The sequence below is a fragment of the Sus scrofa genome, chromosome 9, assembly GCF_000003025.6.
Source record: "Sus scrofa isolate TJ Tabasco breed Duroc chromosome 9, Sscrofa11.1, whole genome shotgun sequence".
NCBI classification, from domain to species: domain Eukaryota; kingdom Metazoa; phylum Chordata; class Mammalia; order Artiodactyla; family Suidae; genus Sus; species Sus scrofa.
This window is the reverse complement of record NC_010451.4, coordinates 107,442,254-107,455,265: the sequence shown is the minus strand read 5'-3', so window position 1 is coordinate 107,455,265 and position 13,012 is coordinate 107,442,254.

Genomic DNA, 13,012 nt, shown 5'->3' with positions numbered 1-13,012 from the left:
TGATGGCTTGGAGCAAAATCTTTAATTCTCCGCTCAGGAATTGAACCTGGGCAGCCTGGATGAAAACCGGGAATCCCAGCCACTAGACTAGCAGAGGCTGAAAGCAGAATTGCCCTGATTCTTGCTCCTTGTTGAAAGCAGAGATTTTAAAGGTATAAAGTTTATTGTTGGAAACAGTACAACATGTGGGAGAGCACACAGAATTTTTTTTTTTTTTTTTTTTTTTTTAAGGCCACACTGGCAGCACATGGAAGTTCCCAGGCTGGGGTTGATTCAGAGCTATAGGTGCCAGACTACACCACAAACGCAGGATCCAAGCCTCATCTGTGACCTAGACTGCAGCTCAAGGCAACACCAGCTCCCCCACCCACTGAGCAAGGCCATGAATCCAACCCATATCCTCAAGGATACTAGTCAGGATTCGTTCTGCTGTGCCACAGTAGAAACTCTGAGAATTAATTTATCTCAGGCAGAGGTAAAGTTATAATACACACCCAAAGAGTGAGGGTGTGGCTGTCCCTGAATGAGGAGCTTGCCAGAGAGGTGATTTAAACCACTTATATGGGCAGTTCTGCCTTTGCCCAATTATCTTTTTTTATCTTTCACACCTGATCAGACCCAGGGCCCTCCCCTGATCTGGGTGTGCATCTTTTGGAAAGATGGATTCCAAAGCAAGGCATGATGAGGTTATCTAAACTAATTATAGCCTGGTACCCCTTTCCCTTTCTGACCCAGAGGGGTCTCCCTGACTCTGAGGATGGGGAGTATGTGCCCTCTTGGTCTTTTGTCCAAGCAGGGCCCAGCCCCCTCTTTTGATCCTGTTATTACCGTTTGCTTAACAAGTTCACAGAAGACAAGTACCAGTTATTTGCCTTGTGCCTATTGTTATTTCTGTCTTGAAGTATATGTAGATAGGTGGCTGGCTATAAATGCTGGTGCTGGAGCCCACCTATCTCCTGCCTCAGGAGATGCAAATAAGAGGCTAGTTGTACCTATCACCTGCCTCAAGAAGTATGTACGGAATTCCAATTGTGGCTTAGCAGTAACGAATCTGACTAGTATCCATAAGGACACGAGTTCAATACCTGTCCTCCATCAGTGGGTTAGGGATCTGGTGTTGCCGTGAGCTGTGGTGTAGGTCACATATGCAGCTTGGATCCCGCATTGCTGTGGGTATGGTGTAGGCCGGCAGCTACAGCTCCAGTTCCACCCCTGGCCTGGGAACCTCCATATGCCTCAGGTGCAGCCCTAAAAAGCCAAAAAAAAAAAAAAAAAAAAGGAGGGGTAAATAAGAGACTAGTAGCAAATGTCTACCCTGGAGCCCTTCTATCTCCTGGCTCAGTTTCATGGTGCTGAATTCCAAATAAAGTATGTGTAACAATGTGCTGTATCTGTACAGTTAAACAGCAAGAGCTTAATGTGAGCAACATTGGATCTTTTATTTTTTATTTTTATTTATTTATTTTGCTTTTTAGGGCCACACCCCTGGCATATGGAGGTCCCCAGGCTAGGGGTTGAATCAGAGCTACACCTACCTGCCTAAGCCACTGCAATGCCAAATCGGAGCCTCATCTGCAACCTACACTATAGCTCATAGCAATGCTAGATCCTTAACCTACTGAGCGAGGCGAGGCCAGGAATCAAACCTACAACCTCATGGTTCCTAGTAGGATTCATTTGGACGGGAACTCCGGGACCTTTTTAAAGACGTCCCCCACTATATCTGCACCTTTCTAAACAAGTGATTTTTTGGGTTTTATTTTTAATTCTTTTGGCCGCCAAAGCATATGAAGTTCCTGGGCGAGGGATCAGATCCCAGCTGCAGTTGCAAACTATGAGGCAGCTGCACAACGCAGGATCCTTTAACCCACTGTGCTAGGCAGGGATTGAACCTGCATTCTGGTGCTGTAGAGATGCTGGTGATCCCCTTTAAGCCACAGTGGACAAGGTTTTAGGTGTGTTCATAACTAAGGACAATTGTGAGTCAAAGTTACTCCTGCTTTTGTTAAAATGTATGACTAAGTGGTTTTGTTTTCTGTATGACTAAGTGGTTTTCAAGATGCTTTCAGTTGCTGGGCATTTTTTTGGTTTTGCGGGTTGGAGGAAGCTTGCTTGGCTTTTCTCCTACACCTCCCTGTTTTTCCCTATGCTGATATGATCAGGCATTCTTCACCGATTTGGGGTATAAAAGAAGGTAGTTTTCACCTGGAATTGCTCTTTTTTAATTTTTCCTATCCTCGTATTTAGCATATCGGCCATACTTCAGACTGACACAAATCCAGATTCAGAATAATAATATTAGTGTCTGTTGATGCTAGTATTTAAAGGATTAGAATAATAAAGGAGCCTTCAAACTGTGTTTTACATAATTTAATTTGTAAGTCAAGTTTTGGCAGCATTCACTTATTTTAGATTTCCTATTGATAAAATGTTAAACATTTGTTGGATTACTTGATTTGACCTGTTGCTTTTATGCATTGTTTTAAGCACCTGTGCTCTGTCTCCACCTCCTTCTTAACTGTAATTGCCTCACTTTACCAGTGCAGTAGCTGTATGACAAATTAATTCCTTCACTTAAATTGATAAGTGAAACTGTATATAGGCTTATATTTTATTACTGCTCTCTGGGATCCATTATTGGTAACCTGTGTGCTGTAACAAGTCAGTATTTCCTTATTGAAAGTTGAAACTTATCTTTGTTTTATAGCTTGACATATCCTAAGGTTTGTAACAATGAAACGTCATTGAAGTGGATGATGGGAAGCACTGAGGTGCATGTTTTCATCTGACTGACTGACATCTACTGGCCTATGAATCATATGCTAATGCTCTTGAAAGTGTTTCAGTGGCCTTGTGTTTACATAGCTCTGTTTACCTGTGAGAAAAATAGGATGGGTATCAGAGAGCTTGTTTCCACAAGAGCTTGTATGAGACTCCTCAGTCACAGATTGGGTCAGTCACCTGCATCTCCATACTGTGCTTTCAGTTGTATGACACTGTGGTGCCTAAGACTGTAGAAGGCAAGAACTGTGTGAATAATGGTCTCTACTTCCAGGACCATACTGGCTAGCATTAACAAAATAATTAAAAACATGTAATTACGTCTAACTTTATTGTATCACCTACATTCAGAGAAAAGAATGAGCAGTAGTGCTGAGGGCATTTAGGTAGGCTTTATGGCAGGATTTAAGGTGACCTTTGATGAACGGGATAGAATTTGAACTTGAGAACAATGAAAGAGGCACATCAAACAAGAAAAAACAAGGACACAGAAGTGAAAATTATTATAGCCTCTATAGAGCATAGTGATCGGCTTCACTTTGTACTGCTGATCCACGTTTGGGCATACTGAAATAAGGTGTGATTGGAGAGAACCTTGAAAAGTAAGATTTCAGTGTAACAATTAAGAGAGAGCGTGTAACACAATGCAACAAGATATATTTAAAAACAGTGAGTAGGAGGAAATGAATCCAACTAGGAACCATGAGGTTGCAGGTTCGATCCCTGGCCTGGCTCAGTGGGGTAAGGATCTGACATTGCCATGAGCTGTAGTGTAGGTCACAGACGTGGCTCAGATCTGGCATTGCTGTGGCTGTGGTGTAGGCCGGCAGCTGTAGCTACAATTGGATCCCTACCCTGGGAACCTCCATATGCCACAGGCGCATCCCTAAAAAGCAATAAATAAATAAATAAATAATTATAAATAAAAACAATGAGTAGATTTTAAATTGGGTACGGGGAGAGTAAATCAGTACTATTAAATGTAAAAACAATCAACCAAGACACCTCCCCCATGATGACTAAAAAGCCAGTAAGTGTAGTGAACTGTTAATATGAACTGATCAGGACATTGTCTACTATACATTAACAAGTTTGACAAGTGGAAATGGGAAAGGTAATAGAATACAGTGGTTTGATATATGGACTTGTGTATTAAAAACTGTGGATTCCAAGCTGAGCACTGCCATTACAAGTTGTTCGACTTTAAAAGATTACCCAATCTTCCTTCATTTGTAAAATGGGGATAATAATAGTACCTACCGAGTGCATATGTATAACTGAGTCACTTTGTTGTACAGCAGAAATCATCTCAGCCTTGTAAATCAACTAAATTTCAATGAAACTTTAAACCCTGAAAAAAAAATGGTACCTACATTTCTGAGATTTAAATGTTATTTTCTATCCAAAGCACTTAGTACCCACTGGCATACAGTAAGCCCTCATTAAATAGTAGTTATTATTACCAGGGTAGTTACTATATTCATTGCTTCTTGATTGTATAGTAAAGATTAAATGAGATAACAGTGTAGCAGCTGGCCCATTGTTAAATGAGTGTTAAATGTTAGCTACAGTTTCATTATTACCTATGTCAATATGGGTTGGAGATGGGTTTTGAAGATAAGGTCAGTAGGGCAGCTTTGGACCTCTTAGCCTACTGATGTATACACAAAGAAAGCTTGATGTTTAGCCAAGGTGCTTTTACTTCTCTATACTGGAGTCAGTTAAGAGATTGGCCTTTAAGCTCCAGTAGTGGACTTAGCTCCAGCCTCACACAGTCCCAGCTTCCTCTTCTCCCTACCAGCTCTCTTTTTCTTGGTATTTTTAGGGCTGCACCCTTGGCATATGGAAGTTCCAAGGCTAGGGGCCAAATCAGAGCTACAGCTGCCAGCATCTGCAACACTGGATCCTTAACCCACTGAGTGAGGCCAGGGATTGAACCCGAGTCCTCATGGATACTAGTTGGGTTCATTACCACTGAGCCACAATGGAAACTTCATCCCTACCAGCTCTTAAAAACAGCCTCAAAATATAACCACAGCCAAGGATTATCAAGCATGGCAACCAGCTTTCCAAACACCATCAAAAACTGAGTAAGGGACAGGTTCAGGGAATAAGAAGGAAGTTAAGACTACAAGACTGGGAGTTCCCGTTTTAGCACAGTGGAGAAGAATCCAACTAGAAACCTTGAGGTTGCTGGTTTTATTCCTGGCCTCACTCAGTGGATTAAGGATCTAGCGTTGCTATGAGCTGTGGTGTAAGTTGCAGATGCGGTTTGAATCTGATGTGGCTGTGGCTGTGGTGTAGGCTGGCAGCTATAGCTCCGATACAACTCCTAGCCTAGGAACCTCCATATGCTGCGGGTGTGGACCTAAAAAGAAAAAAAAAAAAGACTACAAGACTGAATGTTGCTTATCCTGAAGGCATTTCCCCACTCTACCCTTTAAGAGATCTGGCAGTATATTTCTCCATTTGCATAGGAAGCTTTGATCTAGAGAGGCCCTGCAGCCTGCCTTCTCTTCTGAGAAGGACAGTTTTTCAGTGGGCACCCTTTCAGCCAGAAAGGCCCACTCCTCCCTACAGCTCCTCTGATAAGAGGTTAATTGTCTTTTCCCTTTACATTTCTACTCAGCTCACTGCTAAAAGAATGTTTAGGGGTTTAAGGGGTTCCCATTGTGGTGCAATGGAAAAGAAATCCAACTAGTATCCATGAGGACACGGGTTCAATCCCTGGCCTCACTCAGTGGGTTAAAGATCCAGCATTGCTATGAGCTGTGGTGTAGGTTGCAGACCCCTAGCCTGGGAACTTCCATATGCCGCGGGTGTGGCCCTAAAAAGAAAAAAGAAAAAAAAAATGTTTAGGATTTTAAACTGCTGTGAGTAAGAAGTCTTTGAAACTCTTCCCTGGACTTGAGAAAGCTTTTGTCCAAGGGCTCCCTGTCCATCCCCAGCCACCACTCCATGCCAGTTGGAAATGCCTTTTTCAGGCCTGCTTGGTATACCTGGTTTGTAAACAGGCAATGTTACTGTTAAAGAAATGTCTCTTGCTATCAGAAATATATTTTACATCATTGCCCTGTACATAAACACAAACTCACGCACATGTACTTAACTGTGTCATGAAATTATACTTACCTTTACCGCATGCAGTGCTCTCTGCTATTTCTATTCTATTCTGTCTCTTTTTTAAAAAATGGTGGATGGAGTTCCCGTCGTGGCTCAGTGGTTAACGAATCCGACTAGGAACCATGAGATTTCGGGTTCGATCCCTGGCCTTACTCAGTGGGTCAAGGATCCAGCGTTGCCGTGAGCTGTAGTGTAGGTTGCAGACATGGCTTGGATCCCACATTGCTGTGGCTCTGGCGTAGGCTGGCAGCTGCAGCTCTGATTGGACCCCTAGCCTGGGAACCTCCATATGCTGCAGGAGCGGCCCAAGAAATGACAAAAAGACCAAAAAAAAAAAAAAAATAGTGGTTATGACTCACTAAAATGTTGAAGTGCACTGATGGCATGGAATTTAAGTTTGAAAACCACTGCTTTGAACCTCCCATAGTATTGTGAAGAGCTTATACTATTCTAGAAATGTCCGAGAGGAAGAATAATCTTTGCACCTGGAAGACTTAATCCTTGTGCGGCTGTGCAAAGGGGTGATGAGGAAGAAGATAGATATCCAAAGTTAAAGAGTGCCAGGAAACTCAAGAACAAGGCTGCTTGGAGTTTCTTTCCAATATTTGGTGATAGCTACCTCCTCAGAGCTGGGTCTCATATGAACAAAAATAATTTCTTGACAGATTTAACACCCACTTGTCCCTCGGTTGAGAAAAATACTCAACCGATTTGCAGTTCTTACTCCCACCTTAAAACCTACCTACTCATTAAAGCACCTGCTCATATGCCACCTTCTCCATCAAGTCTTCAACTCATTCTTGCAATGAGTAATACGCATAGTAGAGAAAGAGCTTGAGCTTTGGAGTCAGGCAGAACTAGGTTCAAATCTCACCTCTTCCTGTCTGATATTGGAGAGTTACTCAAGCTCAATTTCTGTGTCAGTAAAATGGGAATAATAACAGCATTCCTTGCAGAATTGTTCTGAAAATCAAAGGACATAACATCTGTGATGTCACTTGCCAGGTAATAAGCCTTTAGTAAATGTTCATTTCCTTCATTCCTCTTGGTAATTGCTGACACTTCAGAACTGTGTTTCTTTTACATCATCACTACTTCATATTGTAATAGCATACTTATTTTTGTTTATTTTTATTTTTTTATCTTTTTGCCATTTCTTGGGCCGCATCCCATGGCATATGGAGGTTCCCAGGCCAGGGGTCGAATTGGAGCTGTAGCTGCCGGCCTACGCCAGAGCCACAGCAACATGGGATCCGAGCCACGTCTGCAATCTACACCACAGCTCACAACAATGCCGGATCCTTAACCCACTGAGCAAGGCCAGGGATTGAACCCGAAGCCTCATGGTTCCTAGTGGGATTCGTTAACCACTGAGCCACGACGGGATCTCCAACAGCATACTTATTTTATCTGCCCTACAAGATAAGCTCCTAAAAGATAGCATCCATCATTAATTCAATTTGTATAATAGACAGCATTTAGCAGGGACACTCACAGAATATTTGTTGATTTATTGAAGAATGTCACCAAAGATAATATGACCCTGTCAAAAAAAAAGTTAAGCTTTTGTGCACAAGTGGATATGCACTTTTAACCTGTAGATAAAAGGTTATAATAAAAAATAACAATGATAGGAGGGCACTGACCACTAGAGTTGTAGAGAGTAAGTGATAACCTATTACACTAATGTTCATAGTTCATTCAGTAAAATGAACAAAGACCATCTAATGCCAGAGACAGTAGCCCTTATCTTCCAACATGAACTCAAGCAGCATAGCAAGCCCGAGTTTTTCTCGAGTGAGAAACAAGAAAAACTTCACGTGTAGATGTGTGCTTGTGGAAACATAAAGGCTAAAGGCTCTTTCTAGGTTGAAAGAAATTATGAAAACCTTTCAGCAGTTAGGGTTGTTATTTCTTAATATCTTTAACTGCTTTTCAATTTTAGACAGTAGATGATTTATGAAAACTGCTCTTATGCTTTTTGTCACTGCTCCACAATTTTTCAGTTGTTTATTTTTATTTTGTTGTTTATAACATTCACATTCTGTTCTGTAACCATACTTTCCATAGTGTCCTAGTATTTGTTAAGTTACTTTTTTTTTTTTTTTTTTTTTTTTTTTTTTTGTCTTTTTGCCTTTTCTGGGGCTGCTCCCATGCCATATGGAGGTTCCCAGGCTAGGGGTCCAATCAGAGCTGTAGCTGTCAAGACTATGCCAGGGCCACATCAACGTGGGATCCAGGCCAAGTCTGCAACCCACACCACAGCTCACGGCAACACCGGATCCTTAACCCACTGAGCAAGGCCAGGGATCGAAGCTGCAACCTCATGGTTCTTAGTCAGATTCGTTAACCACTGAGCCACAACGGGAGCTTCTGTTAAGTTACATTTTTAAACCAGGTATATTTCACTAGAATGTTAAGTTTCACACTGGCAAGGTGGGCCCTTTACTCTGTTTACTGATATATTCAAACCAACTGGAAGAGTGTTTGGCATTGATAAATCCTTGTTGAATAAATTACCATTGTTATTCACTTTATTTTATTTATTTTTATTTTTATTTTTTTAGGCTGAAGGGACAAAGGGAAAAAGCAGTGTTGCCTGAAATGCAGAGAGCCAGAAAAAAGACAACTGCTGTGAAGAATATATTCCTGGCTTCTCCCTTTCTTGTGCCCTCCAGTCTCCCACCAACCTCCCATTAATTGACCCCAGCCAGATGTCAGCTGTCACAGGAAGCAGGGAAATGCAACCTACAGGGATTAGACCCCCTGCAGTACTGGTGGAGAAGAGGCAGGGCAAGGGATGGCACCCAGTCCAGCATTGATAGGGAGTACTGCATTATCCTTATAAAGTATTGCTCCTGATCTACTAGATGTAAAGTGAGCTGGGCGAGCTGGTCATCTGGTGTTAATAGTAGTTATTTCCATATAGACTGATTTGGAGTGACTCTTCAAATTTTATCCTTGTTTTTCTTTCCTTTCTTCTTTCTTTCTTTTTTTTTTTTTTTTTTTTTTGCATTGTTGGGGAAGTTTTTTAGTTGGATTTTAAGAATTTGTCATCTAGAGCTCCCACTGTGGAGCAGTGGGTTAAGAATCCAACTGCAGCAGTTCACGTCATGTGGAGGCATGGGTTGGATCCCCAGCCCAGTGCAGGGGGTTAAAGGATCCAGTGTTGCCACAGCTGTGACTCAAATTCAGTCCTTGGCCTGGGAACCTCCATATGCTGCTGGTGTGGCCATTGGAAAAAAAAGAAAATTGTGGCATCCATATAGTTTGATGAGCTGAACGCATTAAGGAACATAAGTTTAAAACTATGGTAAATTTAGGCAGAGTTCTAGAATCATGAACATACAGTGCTTTTCGGTATTATCACCATGTCATGATAGGTTAACTTCTACAATTGATAAGCTTTCTGATTCCACTCAGGTAAGAAGTTTAAATTCAATTTGAGGTCCATTAATTATGGATTGTATTTTTTTTCTTTTTCTTCCTGTGGCATATGGAAACGTCCGGGTTAGGGGTCAAACCAAAGCTACAGCTGCCAGCCTACACCACAGCAACATCCGTGACCTACACTGCAGCTCACAGCAACACAGGATCCTTAACCCACTAAGCAGGCCAGGGACTGAACCCACATCCTCAACCCACTAAGTCACAATAGGAACACCTGTTTTTGTAACAGCATTTCCCATTTCCTCAGTAAATATTTCTGTATAGATCTCTAAGAAATAATAAAATGACAGTGCCATTATCACATCTGAGTCTCTTTAAAAAGTTAGTGTCATGGGGGAAAATAGGAAAGGAGGACTTTTTTTGATTAAGACTAAAGAGCTATAACAAATAAGTGCAATACTTGAAGTTTTCATGGGTTCCAAACTTGGGAAAACATGTGTAAAAGATATTGGGAAAGTTTTAATATGGGTTGGCTTGAAAATAATATAAAGGAATTATTTTCTTAAGTGTAATAATGGTATTTGGAGATGCATGCTGACAGACATAGAATATCATGATGTAGCAAAATACTTTAAAAAGAAGATACAGAACTAATAGGCATGCAGATAAGGCAATGAATGAATCTGGCTGTTGGTGTACTATTGTCTCTGTCAGCTTTTCTGGTGTTTGAAGTACTGTGTAATAAAAGTTGGATAAAAACCCCAGACTTATTGGCAGTTTTTAAAAATGTGCATGAAAGAAACTAAATGTCTGATGTTATGAACTGAATGTTTGCATCTTCTCAAAACCCATACGTCGAAACCCTAACCCCCAATGTGACAACATTTGGGTCTCTGGAAGGTAATTAGGATGAGATGAGGTCATGAGAGTGGGTTCTCATGATGGCATTAGTACCCTTAGAAGAAGAGACAGCAAAGACCGTGTTCTTCCTCCAAACACATACCCCAAGCGCTCTCACCAGAACCAGCCTTGCTGGCACCCTGATCTCAGAGGTCCAGCTTCCAGAACTGTGAGGAAATAAATTTTGTTTGTGTAAGCCATCCCATCTATGGTATTTTACTCTAGGGGCCCAAGATGATTGATACAGAGTTTGGTACCACGAAATGGAATGCTGCTGTAACTAATACCTAAGTATTTGGAAGTGGTCATTGCAAGAGGCTGGGCGTTTTGAGGTGCATGCTAGACATATAGACATTAAGAGCAACTCCGGTGAGGTCACAAAAAGGAAGAATGTTACTGCAGGCCCATGTTTACTGGAGGAAAGGCAAGTCCTTATGATAAGGTGGTGAAGAACTTGGCTGCACTGTATTTTCGTATTTTGTGGAAGGTAGAACTTCCAAGTGATGAAACTGGATATTTGGCTGAGGGTTTTTTTGTGTTTTTTGTTTTTGTTTTTTTTTGTCTTTTTAGAGCCACATTCACAGCACATGGAAGTTCCCAGGCTAGGAGTTAAATCGGAGCTGCAGGCCTCAGCCACAGCCATGCCATATCCGAGCCACATCTTCAACCTACACCGCAGCTCTTGGCAACGTCATATCCTTAACCCACTGAGTGTGGCCAAGGATAGAACCTGCGTCCTTATGGATACTAGTCGGGTTCGTTCTGGCTGACCCACAACAGGAACTCCTAGCTGAGGAGATTTCTAAGCAAACTGTTGAAGGGGCAGCCTGGTTCTGACACAGGAGGGAGGGGGCAGGGCAAAGCCTTTAAAAGAATGACATAGCCATTGAAGACATGACAAAACTGGTTAGAACTAATTAGGCCCAAGATGGCAGAAGATTCGACTTCCAGCAGAACTTGAACCTCATTGTACACTCAATTGTGACAGGTTAGCGGCTAAGTGACGCACCCACCTGTGCCATGACTGTTCGGAGGCCAACCGTAAAAGGACAAAAAGTGGGCAGTGGGCCAGTTCCTGGACATCCTCACTCCTTTCCTGAAATGGTTGGAATAATCCTCCTACCTGTTAGCCTATGAAGTTACCCAGCTCAGAAAAACTCAGCACACTTATTTCAGGGCCTCTTGTTTTCTGAAACAGACACTTTGCCTGTCACTCCCAGTGAGTCAGCTTCTCACCTATCACTTTGCCTCTTGCTGGATTCTTCTGCACTGAAACGTAAAGAACCTGGACTCCTGCAAGTCCTGAGAGCAGGTGCGTGATTTTAATTAAAGAAACTGTGGTTTGGGAGTTCCTGTTGTGGTTCAGTGGGTTAAGGACCCGACATTGTCTCTATGGACCCGACACTGTCTCTATGAGAATGCCAGTTCCATCCCTGGCCTTGCTCAGGGTTAAGGATCTGGATTTGCTGTGAGCTGCAGTGTAGGTCCCAACTGCAGCTCCGATTTGACCCTTAGCCCAGGAATTTCCATATGCTGCAGGTCTGGCCATTAAGAAAAAAAAAAAATGGGTTCAAGTCCCAGTTTGGGTTTTGGCTGGGTTAGAGTCCCAGCCCATGGGTTCAAGTCCCAATCTGATTGCGCGGTTTCTGTTCTCCCTGACTGCATATGCCAAAAAAAAAAAAAAAAAAAAAAAAGCAGAAGGAGAGAGATGACTTGATGAAGAAATTGTTAAGCAAGAAGGACCTAGAATTTGAAGATTTGGAAAATCCTCAGCCTGTCCATATTGCAAAAAGTGAGAAAGCTTGTTCTGAAGAGAACCCTAGGGTATGCCTGAACCACCATTTGATAAAGAGATGGATGGACCAGTCAACCATCTCAGCGGAAGCCAGGCAGAGGGGTGGGACTGCACAGCAGAGACACTGCCAGCCTGAACTAAAGGGGATTAAGAAGGTGGGATGGTATGAAGGAAGGCTGTCGAACTTCTTGGATTTCAAAGGATGGGACAATGGAGCTATGTGGCTGTGAGTATATGTGCTATCCTTCAAGAAAAGGGAGGAAGGGCCCCTCAGTAGATTCAGAGATCAGCCAGGCTGCCACTCTCACCACAAGCTCAGAGCTCATGGGCCAGGCTGAGCCAGGGAAAAGTGCTGCCTCCACCTGGTTTCAAGCGCAGGACTGCTGCTCAGCAGAGCTGTGAGGACAGGGCCCTCAGAGAGCACGAGCACGGGCCAGCCCCACTGAGCCATGGGCCTGACACTGCCGCCTCAGAGCATCCAACCAGAGCCTTGTTCTCCACCATTAAGACCTGATGGAATTTGCCCAGCTAAGTTTTGTTTGGACCTGCTTGGGACCCATCACCCCTTCCCTCTTAATTCTTTCTCCCTTTGGAATGGGGATGTCTGTATACCTGTCCTGCAATGATATTTTGGAAGCACTTGTTTGGTTTTACAGCTGGAGAGGAATTTTGCCTCAGGATGAATTCTACCTACAGTTTCACCCATATATGATTTAGAGGACATTGACATGAGACTTTGGACTTTAGACTTCAGAGTTGACGCTACAATGAGTTAAAATTTTGGAGTTGTTGGGATGGAATGAATGTATTTTGCAGGACATGACTTGTGACGGACCAGTGGCAGCATATTGTAGACTGAATATTCTTGTCCTCCCCAAACTCATTGAAGTCCTAACCTCCAGTGTGATGGTATTTGGAGATGGGACCTTCAGAAAGTGATCAAGATCAGATGAGGTCATGAGGGAGGGCCCAAGTGATAGATTAGTGCCCTTAGATGAGACCGAGAACTTGCCACACACCCAG